At 39.3% G+C, this 18,566-nt stretch overlaps 7 non-coding genes across 7 annotated transcripts; all 7 read left to right on the forward strand.

Moving 5' to 3' along the window:
- Nucleotides 1-331: 331 nt before the first annotated feature.
- Nucleotides 332-404, forward strand: TRNAR-CCG (transfer RNA arginine (anticodon CCG)). The gene has a single exon. It is a non-coding gene; the product is annotated as a tRNA-Arg (tRNA).
- A 1,967-nt stretch (nucleotides 405-2,371) lies between these two features.
- On the forward strand, nucleotides 2,372-2,444 carry TRNAR-CCG (transfer RNA arginine (anticodon CCG)). The gene has a single exon. It is a non-coding gene; the product is annotated as a tRNA-Arg (tRNA).
- Nucleotides 2,445-6,798: 4,354 nt separating this feature from the next.
- Nucleotides 6,799-6,871, forward strand: TRNAR-CCG (transfer RNA arginine (anticodon CCG)). The gene has a single exon. It is a non-coding gene; the product is annotated as a tRNA-Arg (tRNA).
- Nucleotides 6,872-8,837: 1,966 nt separating this feature from the next.
- On the forward strand, nucleotides 8,838-8,913 carry TRNAR-CCG (transfer RNA arginine (anticodon CCG)). Its single transcript has one exon. It is a non-coding gene; the product is annotated as a tRNA-Arg (tRNA).
- A 1,963-nt stretch (nucleotides 8,914-10,876) lies between these two features.
- TRNAR-CCG (transfer RNA arginine (anticodon CCG)) lies at nucleotides 10,877-10,949 on the forward strand. Its single transcript has one exon. It is a non-coding gene; the product is annotated as a tRNA-Arg (tRNA).
- Nucleotides 10,950-12,916: 1,967 nt separating this feature from the next.
- On the forward strand, nucleotides 12,917-12,989 carry TRNAR-CCG (transfer RNA arginine (anticodon CCG)). Its single transcript has one exon. It is a non-coding gene; the product is annotated as a tRNA-Arg (tRNA).
- Nucleotides 12,990-14,956: 1,967 nt separating this feature from the next.
- On the forward strand, nucleotides 14,957-15,029 carry TRNAR-CCG (transfer RNA arginine (anticodon CCG)). Its single transcript has one exon. It is a non-coding gene; the product is annotated as a tRNA-Arg (tRNA).
- Nucleotides 15,030-18,566: the final 3,537 nt, after the last annotated feature.

Genomic DNA, 18,566 nt, shown 5'->3' on the forward strand with positions numbered 1-18,566 from the left:
CAAACTAAGAGCTATTTCAGTGCATATAAATCAAAATACTATAAATAAGGATGGCGAGGAGTAGCAACCACCGCACTGTATACTCTCTTCAATCAAAAGTGTTCAATATGAATTGCGGAAGGGTTTGTGTTGCAGGAGTTGTTCCTTTCTTTACCTTCGCTCACTGGACCTTCATATGCAAGGTGTGTTTTCCAAACTCACAGACTTGCTCTACATGTTGACTGTGTTTTTTTTTCATGTTTTTGTTGTTTTTGCCATGGGGTGTTTATTCTGTGTTTGAATTGGTGTTCAGTTGGTCTATTACGGTCAGATCAGTGTTTTTCTATCAAGTGGCCCTGTGGCCTAATGGATAAGGCATCAGCCTCCGAAGCTGGGGATTGTGGGTTCAAGTCCCGCCTGGGTCGTCAATTATTTTTAATTTTGATCTTAATTAAATATGAACGAATTTCAACATATATTAACATAAAGATGATTAAAAGGTCTCATCAATGAAAATCATCACACTCATTTCATTCACCTTGTCAATACTGATATATTACCGCGAGACTATGCAGTAAAGACACGTGAATCTTGTCCTGTCTTCATAGAGCTGCCTTGCAACTGTGACATGTCACTTAATATTTTGTTTCTCAGGGAGTATAGCAGCAGAGAAACAGATACTGCTAATTCAATTCCTTATGAGGGCCCCAGCATTTAAGATGTTACTCTTAAGTGAGCTCCCATGTAGCCACCAATTGCTGAAAAGTGTCTTCCTCAGGTGCCATCTCAACTGTGAAGAGAATCCTCCTAAGCTAGCCTCCTTGCAGTGACATGGCACTGAGAATCATTTTCCTCAGTGAGAATCTCTGCAGTGAAAAAGTTTCTCTTAAGGGATTGTCTCTGTCGTGGAATTTTACAGGAAGTCCTCTTGGTTGGGTAGTGTCCCTGGATTGTAGATCATCCTTTTATAGAGCTGCACTGCACTCACATGTTACTGAACAGCACCTTCCTCTGCAAGAATACTAGCAGTAGAAAATATAGTCTTATGAGAATGAAGCCTGCTGTAAGAGCACCCGAAATAGCCCCACTGCCAGTGTCTCTGCAGAAAGTGGACACTGAGTTGAAACTACTTTCTTGAATTGATTGCACAGTTAAGTACCCTTGTTGCTCGGCACTGTTGCCATTATGGAATCGGAGCGATTGAGAAAGACAACGGTCCGTATTGTAGAATAGAATCCTGTTGTGCTCTTTTTAGTGACCAATCGACACCAGTGTACCAGGAATACATAAACATGATAAAACAGGAAGAAAAGTGATGAATTCAAATGTAATGCATTTTATTTAGAAAAGTCCACAAAACCTGCACCATTCAAAACTTGCAGTGAGTGATTAATAAGAGGATCTGAAACTATGTCAAAGGAAATGAATAGGTAAGACATGAAAATCACAAAAAATCTGGTGCTCAAGATGGATATTGTGTCAAGTGTTATGCCCATGAGACTCTGTGACACATGTTTCGGAAAATATCTGGCTTCAACAGGTGAAGGATTACTTGAAAAGTCAAGCAAGTTAGCAAGGATGTTCCAACCTAGAAGAGGGCATTGCAGTGTGAGGGCATCATAGAAGCCATCATTAGAGACAATGAATACATTATCACTAAGTCAATGACCTCCTAGTTATTATCTTTACCAAGTGGGTGGCCGTGAGACAGTGATCACCACAGATAGGAAGTCAGAGATGTCAGGTGAAATGAAAATATGCCAGGCAAGAAATCTAGTTTGTAGAAATCATCAATTTTTGAGACAGAGTAAGAAAAATGCTGGAACTCTAGAATAGTGTCCATAATGGAAAAATCTTACAGCAATTCTTAAATTTTGTAAAGTGCGAATGCCAAGAATATAACACACAGTGCATCGAATTTACGCATTTGGCCAATCCAAAGCAGTTGCTACGGATTGGTGCATGTCAGGACTATTTGTCCCTATTTTGAGTTCATCTTCATTTCCATCTGTAGAAAGTACCAGTATATACACATTTTTTAGAAGACAAAACATCAGAAGCCGAACTAAAAGCTATTTCAGTGCATATAAATCAAAATACTATAAATAAGGATGGCGAGGAGTAGCAACCACCGCACTGTATACTCTCTTCAATCAAAAGTGTTCAATATGAATTGCGGAAGGGTTTGTGTTGCAGGAGTTTTTCCTTTCTTTACCTTCGCTCACTGGACCATCATATGCAAGGTGTGTTTTCCAAACTCACAGACTTGCTCTACATGTTGACTGTGTTTTTTTTTCATGTTTTTGTTGTTTTTGCCATGGGGTGTTTGTTCTGTGTTTGAATTGGTGTTCAGTTGGTCTATTATGGTCAGATCAGTGCTTTTCTATCAAGTGGCCCTGTGGCCTAATGGATAAGGCATCAGCCTCCGAAGCTGGGGATTGTGGGTTCAAGTCCCACCTGGGTCGTCAATTATTTTTAATTTTGATCTTAATTAAATATGAACGAATTTCAACATATATTAACATAAAGATGATTAAAAGGTCTCATCAATGAAAATCATCACACTCATTTCATTCACCTTGTCAATACTGATATATTACCGCGAGACTATGCAGTAAAGACACGTGAATCTTGTCCTGTCTTCATAGAGCTGCCTTGCAACTGTGACATGTCACTTAATATTTTGTTTCTCAGGGAGTATAGCAGCAGAGAAACAGATACTGCTAATTCAATTCCTTATGAGGGCCCCAGCATTTAAGATGTTACTCTTAAGTGAGCTCCCATGTAGCCACCAATTGCTGAAAAGTGTCTTCCTCAGGTGCCATCTCAACTGTGAAGAGAATCCTCCTAAGCTAGCCTCCTTGCAGTGACATGGCACTGAGAATCATTTTCCTCAGTGAGAATCTCTGCAGTGAAAAAGTTTCTCTTAAGGGATTGTCTCTGTCGTGGAATGTTACAGGAAGTCCTCTTGGTTGGGTAGTGTCCCTGGATTGTAGATCATCCTTTTATAGAGCTGCACTGCACTCATATGTTACTGAACAGCACCTTCCTCTGCAAGAATACTAGCAGTAGAAAATATAGTCTTATGAGAATGAAGCCTGCTGTAAGAGCACCCGAAATAGCCCCACTGCCAGTGTCTCTGCAGAAAGTGGACACTGAGTTGAAACTACTTTCTTGAATTGATTGCACAGTTAAGTACCCTTGTTGCTCGGCACTGTTGCCATTATGGAATCGGAGCGATTGAGAAAGACAACGGTCCGTATTGTAGAATAGAATCCTGTTGTGCTCTTTTTAGTGACCAATCGACACCAGTGTACCAGGAATACATAAACATGATAAAACAGGAAGAAAAGTGATGAATTCAAATGTAATGCATTTTATTTAGAAAAGTCCACAAAACCTGCACCATTCAAAACTTGCAGTGAGTGATTAATAAGAGGATCTGAAACTATGTCAAAGGAAATGAATAGGTAAGACATGAAAATCACAAAAAATCTGGTGCTCAAGATGGATATTGTGTCAAGTGTTATGCCCATGAGACTCTGTGACACATGTTTCGGAAAATATCTGGCTTCAACAGGTGAAGGATTACTTGAAAAGTCAAGCAAGTTAGCAAGGATGTTCCAACCTAGAAGAGGGCATTGCAGTGTGAGGGCATCATAGAAGTCATCATTAGAGACAATGAATACATTATCACTAAGTCAATGACCTCCTAGTTATTATCTTTACCAAGTGGGTGGCCGTGAGACAGTGATCACCACAGATAGGAAGTCAGAGATGTCAGGTGAAATGAAAATATGCCAGGCAAGAAATCTAGTTTGTAGAAATCATCAATTTTTGAGACAGAGTAAGAAAAATGCTGGAACTCTAGAATAGTGTCCATAATGGAAAAATCTTACAGCAATTCTTAAATTTTGTAAAGTCGAATGCCAAGAATATAACACACAGTGCATCGAATTTACGCATTTGGCCAATCCAAAGCAGTTGCTACGGATTGGTGCATGTCAGGACTATTTGTCCCTATTTTGAGTTCATCTTCATTTCCATCTGTAGAAAGTACCAGTATATACACATTTTTTAGAAGACAAAACATCAGAAGCCGAACTAAAAGCTATTTCAGTGCATATAAATCAAAATACTATAAATAAGGATGGCGAGGAGTAGCAACCACCGCACTGTATACTCTCTTCAATCAAAAGTGTTCAATATGAATTGCGGAAGGGTTTGTGTTGCAGGAGTTGTTCCTTTCTTTACCTTCGCTCACTGGACCATCATATGCAAAGTGCGAATGCCAAGAATATAACACACAGTGCATCGAATTTACGCATTTGGCCAATCCAAAGCAGTTGCTAAGGATTGGTGTATGTCAGGACTATTTGTCCCTATTTTGAGTTCATCTTCATTTCCATCTGTAGAAAGTACCAGTACATACACATTTTTTAGAAGACAAAACATCAGAAGCCAAACTAAGAGCTATTTCAGTGCATATAAATCAAAATACTATAAATAAGGATGGCGAGGAGTAGCAACCACCGCACTGTATACTCTCTTCAATCAAAAGTGTTCAATATGAATTGCGGAAGGGTTTGTGTTGCAGGAGTTTTTCCTTTCTTTACCTTCGCTCACTGGACCATCATATGCAAGGTGTGTTTTCCAAACTCACAGACTTGCTCTACATGTTGACTGTGTTTTTTTTTCATGTTTTTGTTGTTTTTGCCATGGGGTGTTTGTTCTGTGTTTGAATTGGTGTTCAGTTGGTCTATTATGGTCAGATCAGTGCTTTTCTATCAAGTGGCCCTGTGGCCTAATGGATAAGGCATGGGGATTGTGGGTTCAAGTCCCACCTGGGTCGTCAATTATTTTTAATTTTGATCTTAATTAAATATGAACGAATTTCAACATATATTAACATAAAGATGATTAAAAGGTCTCATCAATGAAAATCATCACACTCATTTCATTCACCTTGTCAATACTGATATATTACCGCGAGACTATGCAGTAAAGACACGTGAATCTTGTCCTGTCTTCATAGAGCTGCCTTGCAACTGTGACATGTCACTTAATATTTTGTTTCTCAGGGAGTATAGCAGCAGAGAAACAGATACTGCTAATTCAATTCCTTATGAGGGCCCCAGCATTTAAGATGTTACTCTTAAGTGAGCTCCCATGTAGCCACCAATTGCTGAAAAGTGTCTTCCTCAGGTGCCATCTCAACTGTGAAGAGAATCCTCCTAAGCTAGCCTCCTTGCAGTGACATGGCACTGAGAATCATTTTCCTCAGTGAGAATCTCTGCAGTGAAAAAGTTTCTCTTAAGGGATTGTCTCTGTCGTGGAATGTTACAGGAAGTCCTCTTGGTTGGGTAGTGTCCCTGGATTGTAGATCATCCTTTTATAGAGCTGCACTGCACTCATATGTTACTGAACAGCACCTTCCTCTGCAAGAATACTAGCAGTAGAAAATATAGTCTTATGAGAATGAAGCCTGCTGTAAGAGCACCCGAAATAGCCCCACTGCCAGTGTCTCTGCAGAAAGTGGACACTGAGTTGAAACTACTTTCTTGAATTGATTGCACAGTTAAGTACCCTTGTTGCTCGGCACTGTTGCCATTATGGAATCGGAGCGATTGAGAAAGACAACGGTCCGTATTGTAGAATAGAATCCTGTTGTGTTCTTTTTAGTGACCAATCGACACCAGTATACCAGGAATACATAAACATGATAAAACAGGAAGAAAAGTAATGAATTCAAATGTAATGCATTTTATTTAGAAAAGTCCACAAAACCTGCACCATTCAAAACTTGCAGTGAGTGATTAATAAGAGGATCTGAAACTATGTCAAAGGAAATGAATAGGTAAGACATGAAAATCACAAAAAATCTGGTGCTCAAGATGGATATTGTGTCAAGTGTCATGCCCATGAGACTCTGTGACACATGTTTCGGAAAATATCTGGCTTCAACAGGTGAAGGATTACTTGAAAAGTCAAGCAAGTTAGCAAGGATGTTCCAACCTAGAAGAGGGCATTGCAGTGTGAGGGCATCATAGAAGTCATCATTAGAGACAATGAATACATTATCACTAAGTCAATGACCTCCTAGTTATTATCTCTACCAAGTGGGTGGCCTTGAGACAGTGATCACCACAGATAGGAAGTCAGAGATGTCAGGTGAAATGAAAATATGCCAGGCAAGAAATCTAGTTTGTAAAAATCATCAATTTTTGAGACAGAGTAAGAAAAATGCTGGAACTCTAGAATAGTGTCCATAATGGAAAAATCTTACAGCAATTCTTAAATTTTGTAAAGTGCGAATGCCAAGAATATAACACACAGTGCATCGAATTTACGCATTTGGCCAATCCAAAGCAGTTGCTAAGGATTGGTGTATGTCAGGACTATTTGTCCCTATTTTGAGTTCATCTTCATTTCCATCTGTAGAAAGTACCAGTACATACACATTTTTTAGAAGACAAAACATCAGAAGCCAAACTATAAGCTATTTCAGTGCATATAAATCAAAATACTATAAATAAGGATGGCGAGGAGTAGCAACCACCGCACTGTATACTCTCTTCAATCAAAAGTGTTCAATATGAATTGCGGAAGGGTTTGTGTTGCGGGAGTTGTTCCTTTCTTTACCTTCGCTCACTGGACCATCATATGCAAAGTGTGTTTTCCAAACTCACAGACTTGCTCTACATGTTGACTGTGTTTTTTTTCATGTTTTTGTTGTTTTTGCCATGGGGTGTTTATTCTGTGTTTGAATTGGTGTTCAGTTGGTCTATTATGGTCAGATCAGTGCTTTTTCTATCAAGTGGCCCTGTGGCCTAATGGATAAGGCATCAGCCTCCGAAGCTGGGGATTGTGGGTTCAAGTCCCACCTGGGTCGTCAATTATTTTTAATTTTGGTCTTAATTAAATATGAACGAATTTCAACATATATTAACATAAAGATGATTAAAAGGTCTCATCAATGAAAATCATCACACTCATTTCATTCACCTTGTCAATACTGATATATTACCGCGAGACTATGCAGTAAAGACACGCGAATCTTGTCCTGTCTTCATAGAGCTGCCTTGCAACTGTGACATGTCACTTAATATTTTGTTTCTCAGGGAGTATAGCAGCAGAGAAACAGATACTGCTAATTCAATTCCTTATGAGGACCCCAGCATTTAAGATGTTACTCTTAAGTGAGCTCCCATGTAGCCACCAATTGCTGAAAAGTGTCTTCCTCAGGTGCCATCTCAACTGTGAAGAGAATCCTCCTAAGCTAGCCTCCTTGCAGTGACATGGCACTGAGAATCATTTTCCTCAGTGAGAATCTCTGCAGTGAAAAAGTTTCTCTTAAGGGATTGTCTCTGTCGTGGAATGTTACAGGAAGTCCTCTTGGTTGGGTAGTGTCCCTGGATTGTAGATCATCCTTTTATAGAGCTGCACTGCACTCATATGTTACTGAACAGCACCTTCCTCTGCAAGAATACTAGCAGTAGAAAATATAGTCTTATGAGAATGAAGCCTGCTGTAAGAGCACCCGAAATAGCCCCACTGCCAGTGTCTCTGCAGAAAGTGGACACTGAGTTGAAACTACTTTCTTGAATTGATTGCACAGTTAAGTACCCTTGTTGCTCGGCACTGTTGCCATTATGGAATCGGAGCGATTGAGAAAGACAACGGTCCGTATTGTAGAATAGAATCCTGTTGTGCTCTTTTTAGTGACCAATCGAAACCAGTGTACCAGGAATACATAAACATGATAAAACAGGAAGAAAAGTGATGAATTCAAATGTAATGCATTTTATTTAGAAAAGTCCACAAAACCTGCACCATTCAAAACTTGCAGTGAGTGATTAATAAGAGGATCTGAAACTATGTCAAAGGAAATGAATAGGTAAGACATGAAAATCACAAAAAATCTGGTGCTCAAGATGGATATTGTGTCAAGTGTTATGCCCATGAGACTCTGTGACACATGTTTCGGAAAATATCTGGCTTCAACAGGTGAAGGATTACTTGAAAAGTCAAGCAAGTTAGCAAGAATGTTCCAACCTAGAAGAGGGCATTGCAGTGTGAGGGCATCATAGAAGTCATCATTAGAGACAATGAATACATTATCACTAAGTCAATGACCTCCTAGTTATTATCTCTACCAAGTGGGTGGCCTTGAGACAGTGATCACCACAGATAGGAAGTCAGAGATGTCAGGTGAAATGAAAATATGCCAGGCAAGAAATCTAGTTTGTAAAAATCATCAATTTTTGAGACAGAGTAAGAAAAATGCTGGAACTCTAGAATAGTGTCCATAATGGAAAAATCTTACAGCAATTCTTAAATTTTGTAAAGTGCGAATGCCAAGAATATAACACACAGTGCATCGAATTTACGCATTTGGCCAATCCAAAGCAGTTGCTAAGGATTGGTGTATGTCAGGACTATTTGTCCCTATTTTGAGTTCATCTTCATTTCCATCTGTAGAAAGTACCAGTACATACACATTTTTTAGAAGACAAAACATCAGAAGCCAAACTATAAGCTATTTCAGTGCATATAAATCAAAATACTATAAATAAGGATGGCGAGGAGTAGCAACCACCGCACTGTATACTCTCTTCAATCAAAAGTGTTCAATATGAATTGCGGAAGGGTTTGTGTTGCGGGAGTTGTTCCTTTCTTTACCTTCGCTCACTGGACCATCATATGCAAAGTGTGTTTTCCAAACTCACAGACTTGCTCTACATGTTGACTGTGTTTTTTTTCATGTTTTTGTTTTTTTTGCCATGGGGTGTTTATTCTGTGTTTGAATTGGTGTTCAGTTGGTCTATTATGGTCAGATCAGTGCTTTTCTATCAAGTGGCCCTGTGGCCTAATGGATAAGGCATCAGCCTCCGAAGCTGGGGATTGTGGGTTCAAGTCCCACCTGGGTGGTCAATTATTTTTAATTTTGGTCTTAATTAAATATGAACGAATTTCAACATATATTAACATAAAGATGATTAAAAGGTCTCATCAATGAAAATCATCACACTCATTTCATTCACCTTGTCAATACTGATATATTACCGCGAGACTATGCAGTAAAGACACGTGAATCTTGTCCTGTCTTCATAGAGCTGCCTTGCAACTGTGACATGTCACTTAATATTTTGTTTCTCAGGGAGTATAGCAGCAAAGAAACAGATACTGCTAATTCAATTCCTTATGAGGGCCCCAGCATTTAAGATGTTACTCTTAAGTGAGCTCCCATGTAGCCACCAATTGCTGAAAAGTGTCTTCCTCAGGTGCCATCTCAACTGTGAAGAGAATCCTCCTAAGCTAGCCTCCTTGCAGCGACATGTCACTGAGAATCATTTTCCTCAGTGAGAATCTCTGCAGTGAAAAAGTTTCTCTTAAGGGATTGTCTCTGTCGTGGAATGTTACAGGAAGTCCTCTTGGTTGGGTAGTGTCCCTGGATTGTAGATCATCCTTTTATAGAGCTGCACTGCACTCATATGTTACTGAACAGCACCTTCCTCTGCAAGAATACTAGCAGTAGAAAATATAGTCTTATGAGAATGAAGCCTGCTGTAAGAGCACCCGAAATAGCCCCACTGCCAGTGTCTCTGCAGAAAGTGGACACTGAGTTGAAACTACTTTCTTGAATTGATTGCACAGTTAAGTACCCTTGTTGCTCGGCACTGTTGCCATTATGGAATCGGAGCAATTGAGAAAGACAACGATCCGTACTGTAGAATAGAATCCTGTTGTGCTCTTTTTAGTGACCAATCGACACCAGTGTACCAGGAATACATAAACATGATAAAACAGGAAGAAAAGTGATGAATTCAAATGTAATGCATTTTATTTAGAAAAGTCCACAAAACCTGCACCATTCAAAAGTTGCAGTGAGTGATTAATAAGAGGATCTGAAACTATGTCAAAGGAAATGAATAGGTAAGACATGAAAATAACAAAAAATCTGGTGCTCAAGATGGATATTGTGTCAAGTGTCATGCCCATGAGACTCTGTGACACATGTTTCGGAAAATATCTGGCTTCAACAGGTGAATGATTACTTGAAAAGTCAAGCAAATTAGCAAGGATGTTCCAACCTAGAAGAGGGCATTGCAGTGTGAGGGCATCATAGAAGTCATCATTAGAGACAATGAATACATTATCACTAAGTCAATGACCTCCTAGTTATTATCTTTACCAAGTGGGTGGCCGTGAGACAGTGATCACCACAGATAGGAAGTCAGAGATGTCAGGTGAAATGAAAATATGCCAGGCAAGAAATCTAGTTTGTAGAAATCATCAATTTTTGAGACAGAGTAAGAAAAATGCTGGAACTCTAGAATAGTGTCCATAATGGAAAAATCTTACAGCAATTCTTAAATTTTGTAAAGTGCGAATGCCAAGAATATAACACACAGTGCATCGAATTTACGCATTTGGCCAATCCAAAGCAGTTGCTAAGGATTGGTGCATGTCAGGACTATTTGTCCCTATTTTGAGTTCATCTTCATTTCCATCTGTAGAAAGTACCAGTATATACACATTTTTTAGAAGACAAAACATCAGAAGCCGAACTAAAAGCTATTTCAGTGCATATAAATCAAAATACTATAAATAAGGATGGCGAGGAGTAGCAACCACCGCACTGTATACTCTCTTCAATCAAAAGTGTTCAATATGAATTGCGGAAGGGTTTGTGTTGCGGGAGTTGTTCCTTTCTTTACCTTCGCTCACTGGACCATCATATGCAAAGTGTGTTTTCCAAACTCACAGACTTGCTCTACATGTTGACTGTGTTTTTTTTCATGTTTTTGTTGTTTTTGCCATGGGGTGTTTATTCTGTGTTTGAATTGGTGTTCAGTTGGTCTATTATGGTCAGATCAGTGCTTTTCTATCAAGTGGCCCTGTGGCCTAATGGATAAGGCATCAGCCTCCGAAGCTGGGGATTGTGGGTTCAAGTCCCACCTGGGTCGTCAATTATTTTTAATTTTGGTCTTAATTAAATATGAACGAATTTCAACATATATTAACATAAAGATGATTAAAAGGTCTCATCAATGAAAATCATCACACTCATTTCATTCACCTTGTCAATACTGATATATTACCGCGAGACTATGCAGTAAAGACACGTGAATCTTGTCCTGTCTTCATAGAGCTGCCTTGCAACTGTGACATGTCACTTAATATTTTGTTTCTCAGGGAGTATAGCAGCAGAGAAACAGATACTGCTAATTCAATTCCTTATGAGGGCCCCAGCATTTAAGATGTTACTCTTAAGTGAGCTCCCATGTAGCCACCAATTGCTGAAAAGTGTCTTCCTCAGGTGCCATCTCAACTGTGAAGAGAATCCTCCTAAACTAGCCTCCTTGCAGCGACATGTCACTGAGAATCATTTTCCTCAGTGAGAATCTCTGCAGTGAAAAAGTTTCTCTTAAGGGATTGTCTCTGTCGTGGAATGTTACAGGAAGTCCTCTTGGTTGGGTAGTGTCCCTGGATTGTAGATCATCCTTTTATAGAGCTGCACTGCACTCACATGTTACTGAACAGCACCTTCCTCTGCAAGAATACTAGCAGTAGAAAATATAGTCTTATGAGAATGAAGCCTGCTGTAAGAGCACCCGAAATAGCCCTATTGCCAGTGTCTCTGCAGAAAGGGGACACTGAGTTGAAACTACTTTCTTGAATTGATTGCACAGTTAAGTACCCTTGTTGCTCGGCACTGTTGCCATTATGGAATCGGAGCAATTGAGAAAGACAACGATCCGTACTGTAGAATAGAATCCTGTTGTGCTCTTTTTAGTGACCAATCGACACCAGTTTACCAGGAATACATAAACATGATAAAACAGGAAGAAAAGTGATGAATTCAAATGTAATGCATTTTATTTAGAAAAGTCCACAAAACCTGCACCATTCAAAACTTGCAGTGAGTGATTAATAAGAGGATCTGAAACTATGTCAAAGGAAATGAATAGGTAAGACATGAAAATCACAAAAAATCTGGTGCTCAAGATGGATATTGTGTCAAGTGTCATGCCCATGAGACTCTGTGACACATGTTTCGGAAAATATCTGGCTTCAACAGGTGAATGATTACTTGAAAAGTCAAGCAAATTAGCAAGGATGTTCCAACCTAGAAGAGGGCATTGCAGTGTGAGGGCATCATAGAAGTCATCATTAGAGACAATGAATACATTATCACTAAGTCAATGACCTCCTAGTTATTATCTTTACCAAGTGGGTGGCCGTGAGACAGTGATCACCACAGATAGGAAGTCAGAGATGTCAGGTGAAATGAAAATATGCCAGGCAAGAAATCTAGTTTGTAGAAATCATCAATTTTTGAGACAGAGTAAGAAAAATGCTGGAACTCTAGAATAGTGTCCATAATGGAAAAATCTTACAGCAATTCTTAAATTTTGTAAAGTGCGAATGCCAAGAATATAACACACAGTGCATCGAATTTACGCATTTGGCCAATCCAAAGCAGTTGCTAAGGATTGGTGCATGTCAGGACTATTTGTCCCTATTTTGAGTTCATCTTCATTTCCATCTGTAGAAAGTACCAGTATATACACATTTTTTAGAAGACAAAACATCAGAAGCCGAACTAAAAGCTATTTCAGTGCATATAAATCAAAATACTATAAATAAGGATGGCGAGGAGTAGCAACCACCGCACTGTATACTCTCTTCAATCAAAAGTGTTCAATATGAATTGCGGAAGGGTTTGTGTTGCAGGAGTTGTTCCTTTCTTTACCTTCGCTCACTGGACCTTCATATGCAAGGTGTGTTTTCCAAACTCACAGACTTGCTCTACATGTTGACTGTGTTTTTTTTCATGTTTTTGTTGTTTTTGCCATGGGGTGTTTATTCTGTGTTTGAATTGGTGTTCAGTTGGTCTATTATGGTCAGATCAGTGCTTTTTCTGTCAAGTGGCCCTGTGGCCTAATGGATAAGGCATCTGCCTCCGAAGCTGGGGATTGTGGGTTCAAGTCCCACCTGGGTCGTCAATTATTTTTAATTTTGATCTTAATTAAATATGAACGAATTTCAACATATATTAACATAAAGATGATTAAAAGGTCTCATCAATGAAAATCATCACACTCATTTCATTCACCTTGTCAATACTGATATATTACCGCGAGACTATGCAGTAAAGACACGTGAATCTTGTCCTGTCTTCATAGAGCTGCCTTGCAACTGTGACATGTCACTTAATATTTTGTTTCTCAGGGAGTATAGCAGCAGAGAAACAGATACTGCTAATTCAATTCCTTATGAGGGCCCCAGCATTTAAGATGTTACTCTTAAGTGAGCTCCCATGTAGCCACCAATTGCTGAAAAGTGTCTTCCTCAGGTGCCATCTCAACTGTGAAGAGAATCCTCCTAAGCTAGCCTCCTTGCAGTGACATGGCACTGAGAATCATTTTCCTCAGTGAGAATCTCTGCAGTGAAAAAGTTTCTCTTAAGGGATTGTCTCTGTCGTGGAATGTTACAGGAAGTCCTCTTGGTTGGGTAGTGTCCCTGGATTGTAGATCATCCTTTTATATAGCTGCACTGCACTCATATGTTACTGAACAGCACCTTCCTCTGCAAGAATACTAGCAGTAGAAAATATAGTCTTATGAGAATGAAGCCTGCTGTAAGAGCACCCGAAATAGCCCCACTGCCAGTGTCTCTGCAGAAAGTGGACACTGAGTTGAAACTACTTTCTTGAATTGATTGCACAGTTAAGTACCCTTGTTGCTCGGCACTGTTGCCATTATGGAATCGGAGCAATTGAGAAAGACAACGGTCCGTACTGTAGAATATAATCCTGTTGTGCTCTTTTTAGTGACCAATCGACACCAGTGTACCAGGAATACATAAACATGATAAAACAGGAAGAAAAGTGATGAATTCAAATGTAATGCATTTTATTTAGAAAAGTCCACAAAACCTGCACCATTCAAAACTTGCAGTGAGTGATTAATAAGAGGATCTGAAACTATGTCAAAGGAAATGAATAGGTAAGACATGAAAATCACAAAAAATCTGGTGCTCAAGATGGATATTGTGTCAAGTGTCATGCCCATGAGACTCTGTGACACATGTTTCGGAAAATATCTGGCTTCAACAGGTGAAGGATTACTTGAAAAGTCAAGCAAGTTAGCAAGGATGTTCCAACCTAGAAGAGGGCATTGCAGTGTGAGGGCATCATAGAAGTCATCATTAGAGACAATGAATACATTATCACTAAGTCAATGACCTCCTAGTTATTATCTTTACCAAGTGGGTGGCCGTGAGACAGTGATCACCACAGATAGGAAGTCAGAGATGTCAGGTGAAATGAAAATATGCCAGGCAAGAAATCTAGTTTGTAGAAATCATCAATTTTTGAGACAGAGTAAGAAAAATGCTGGAACTCTAGAATAGTGTCCATAATGGAAAAATCTTACAGCAATTCTTAAATTTTGTAAAGTGCGAATGCCAAGAATATAACACACAGTGCATCGAATTTACGCATTTGGCCAATCCAAAGCAGTTGCTAAGGATTGGTGCATGTCAGGACTATTTGTCCCTATTTTGAGTTCATCTTCATTTCCATCTGTAGAAAGTACCAGTACATACACATTTTTTAGAAGACAAAACATCAGAAGCCAAACTAAGAGCTATTTCAGTGCATATAAATCAAAATACTATAAATAAGGATGGCGAGGAGTAGCAACCACCGCACTGTATACTCTCTTCAATCAAAAGTGTTCAATATGAATTGCGGAAGGGTTTGTGTTGCAGGAGTTGTTCCTTTCTTTACCTTCGCTCACTGGACCATCATATGCAAGGTGTGTTTTCCAAACTCACAGACTTGCTCTACATGTTGACTGTGTTTTTTTTTCATGTTTTTGTTGTTTTTGCCATGGGGTGTTTGTTCTGTGTTTGAATTGGTGTTCAGTTGGTCTATTATGGTCAGATCAGTGCTTTTCTATCAAGTGGCCCTGTGGCCTAATGGATAAGGCATCAGCCTCCGAAGCTGGGGATTGTGGGTTCAAGTCCCACCTGGGTCGTCAATTATTTTTAATTTTGATCTTAATTAAATATGAACGAATTTCAACATATATTAACATAAAGATGATTAAAAGGTCTCATCAATGAAAATCATCACACTCATTTCATTCACCTTGTCAATACTGATATATTACCGCGAGACTATGCAGTAAAGACACGTGAATCTTGTCCTGTCTTCATAGAGCTGCCTTGCAACTGTGACATGTCACTTAATATTTTGTTTCTCAGGGAGTATAGCAGCAGAGAAACAGATACTGCTAATTCAATTCCTTATGAGGGCCCCAGCATTTAAGATGTTACTCTTAAGTGAGCTCCCATGTAGCCACCAATTGCTGAAAAGTGTCTTCCTCAGGTGCCATCTCAACTGTGAAGAGAATCCTCCTAAGCTAGCCTCCTTGCAGTGACATGGCACTGAGAATCATTTTCCTCAGTGAGAATCTCTGCAGTGAAAAAGTTTCTCTTAAGGGATTGTCTCTGTCGTGGAATGTTACAGGAAGTCCTCTTGGTTGGGTAGTGTCCCTGGATTGTAGATCATCCTTTTATAGAGCTGCACTGCACTCATATGTTACTGAACAGCACCTTCCTCTGCAAGAATACTAGCAGTAGAAAATATAGTCTTATGAGAATGAAGCCTGCTGTAAGAGCACCCGAAATAGCCCCACTGCCAGTGTCTCTGCAGAAAGTGGACACTGAGTTGAAACTACTTTCTTGAATTGATTGCACAGTTAAGTACCCTTGTTGCTCGGCACTGTTGCCATTATGGAATCGGAGCGATTGAGAAAGACAACGGTCCGTATTGTAGAATAGAATCCTGTTGTGCTCTTTTTAGTGACCAATCGACACCAGTGTACCAGGAATACATAAACATGATAAAACAGGAAGAAAAGTGATGAATTCAAATGTAATGCATTTTATTTAGAAAAGTCCACAAAACCTGCACCATTCAAAACTTGCAGTGAGTGATTAATAAGAGGATCTGAAACTATGTCAAAGGAAATGAATAGGTAAGACATGAAAATCACAAAAAATCTGGTGCTCAAGATGGATATTGTGTCAAGTGTTATGCCCATGAGACTCTGTGACACATGTTTCGGAAAATATCTGGCTTCAACAGGTGAAGGATTACTTGAAAAGTCAAGCAAGTTAGCAAGGATGTTCCAACCTAGAAGAGGGCATTGCAGTGTGAGGGCATCATAGAAGTCATCATTAGAGACAATGAATACATTATCACTAAGTCAATGACCTCCTAGTTATTATCTTTACCAAGTGGGTGGCCGTGAGACAGTGATCACCACAGATAGGAAGTCAGAGATGTCAGGTGAAATGAAAATATGCCAGGCAAGAAATCTAGTTTGTAGAAATCATCAATTTTTGAGACAGAGTAAGAAAAATGCTGGAACTCTAGAATAGTGTCCATAATGGAAAAATCTTACAGCAATTCTTAAATTTTGTAAAGTCGAATGCCAAGAATATAACACACAGTGCATCGAATTTACGCATTTGGCCAATCCAAAGCAGTTGCTACGGATTGGTGCATGTCAGGACTATTTGTCCCTATTTTGAGTTCATCTTCATTTCCATCTGTAGAAAGTACCAGTATATACACATTTTTTAGAAGACAAAACATCAGAAGCCGAACTAAAAGCTATTTCAGTGCATATAAATCAAAATACTATAAATAAGGATGGCGAGGAGTAGCAACCACCGCACTGTATACTCTCTTCAATCAAAAGTGTTCAATATGAATTGCGGAAGGGTTTGTGTTGCAGGAGTTGTTCCTTTCTTTACCTTCGCTCACTGGACCATCATATGCAAAGTGCGAATGCCAAGAATATAACACACAGTGCATCGAATTTACGCATTTGGCCAATCCAAAGCAGTTGCTAAGGATTGGTGTATGTCAGGACTATTTGTCCCTATTTTGAGTTCATCTTCATTTCCATCTGTAGAAAGTACCAGTACATACACATTTTTTAGAAGACAAAACATCAGAAGCCAAACTAAGAGCTATTTCAGTGCATATAAATCAAAATACTATAAATAAGGATGGCGAGGAGTAGCAACCACCGCACTGTATACTCTCTTCAATCAAAAGTGTTCAATATGAATTGCGGAAGGGTTTGTGTTGCAGGAGTTTTTCCTTTCTTTACCTTCGCTCACTGGACCATCATATGCAAGGTGTGTTTTCCAAACTCACAGACTTGCTCTACATGTTGACTGTGTTTTTTTTTCATGTTTTTGTTGTTTTTGCCATGGGGTGTTTGTTCTGTGTTTGAATTGGTGTTCAGTTGGTCTATTATGGTCAGATCAGTGCTTTTCTATCAAGTGGCCCTGTGGCCTAATGGATAAGGCATGGGGATTGTGGGTTCAAGTCCCACCTGGGTCGTCAATTATTTTTAATTTTGATCTTAATTAAATATGAACGAATTTCAACATATATTAACATAAAGATGATTAAAAGGTCTCATCAATGAAAATCATCACACTCATTTCATTCACCTTGTCAATACTGATATATTACCGCGAGACTATGCAGTAAAGACACGTGAATCTTGTCCTGTCTTCATAGAGCTGCCTTGCAACTGTGACATGTCACTTAATATTTTGTTTCTCAGGGAGTATAGCAGCAGAGAAACAGATACTGCTAATTCAATTCCTTATGAGGGCCCCAGCATTTAAGATGTTACTCTTAAGTGAGCTCCCATGTAGCCACCAATTGCTGAAAAGTGTCTTCCTCAGGTGCCATCTCAACTGTGAAGAGAATCCTCCTAAGCTAGCCTCCTTGCAGTGACATGGCACTGAGAATCATTTTCCTCAGTGAGAATCTCTGCAGTGAAAAAGTTTCTCTTAAGGGATTGTCTCTGTCGTGGAATGTTACAGGAAGTCCTCTTGGTTGGGTAGTGTCCCTGGATTGTAGATCATCCTTTTATAGAGCTGCACTGCACTCATATGTTACTGAACAGCACCTTCCTCTGCAAGAATACTAGCAGTAGAAAATATAGTCTTATGAGAATGAAGCCTGCTGTAAGAGCACCCGAAATAGCCCCACTGCCAGTGTCTCTGCAGAAAGTGGACACTGAGTTGAAACTACTTTCTTGAATTGATTGCACAGTTAAGTACCCTTGTTGCTCGGCACTGTTGCCATTATGGAATCGGAGCGATTGAGAAAGACAACGGTCCGTATTGTAGAATAGAATCCTGTTGTGTTCTTTTTAGTGACCAATCGACACCAGTATACCAGGAATACATAAACATGATAAAACAGGAAGAAAAGTAATGAATTCAAATGTAATGCATTTTATTTAGAAAAGTCCACAAAACCTGCACCATTCAAAACTTGCAGTGAGTGATTAATAAGAGGATCTGAAACTATGTCAAAGGAAATGAATAGGTAAGACATGAAAATCACAAAAAATCTGGTGCTCAAGATGGATATTGTGTCAAGTGTCATGCCCATGAGACTCTGTGACACATGTTTCGGAAAATATCTGGCTTCAACAGGTGAAGGATTACTTGAAAAGTCAAGCAAGTTAGCA

This window comes from Ambystoma mexicanum, chromosome 3q (genome assembly GCF_040938575.1).
Source record: "Ambystoma mexicanum isolate Mex_15411 chromosome 3q, UKY_AmexF1_1, whole genome shotgun sequence".
Classification (NCBI taxonomy): Eukaryota; Metazoa; Chordata; class Amphibia; order Caudata; family Ambystomatidae; genus Ambystoma; species Ambystoma mexicanum.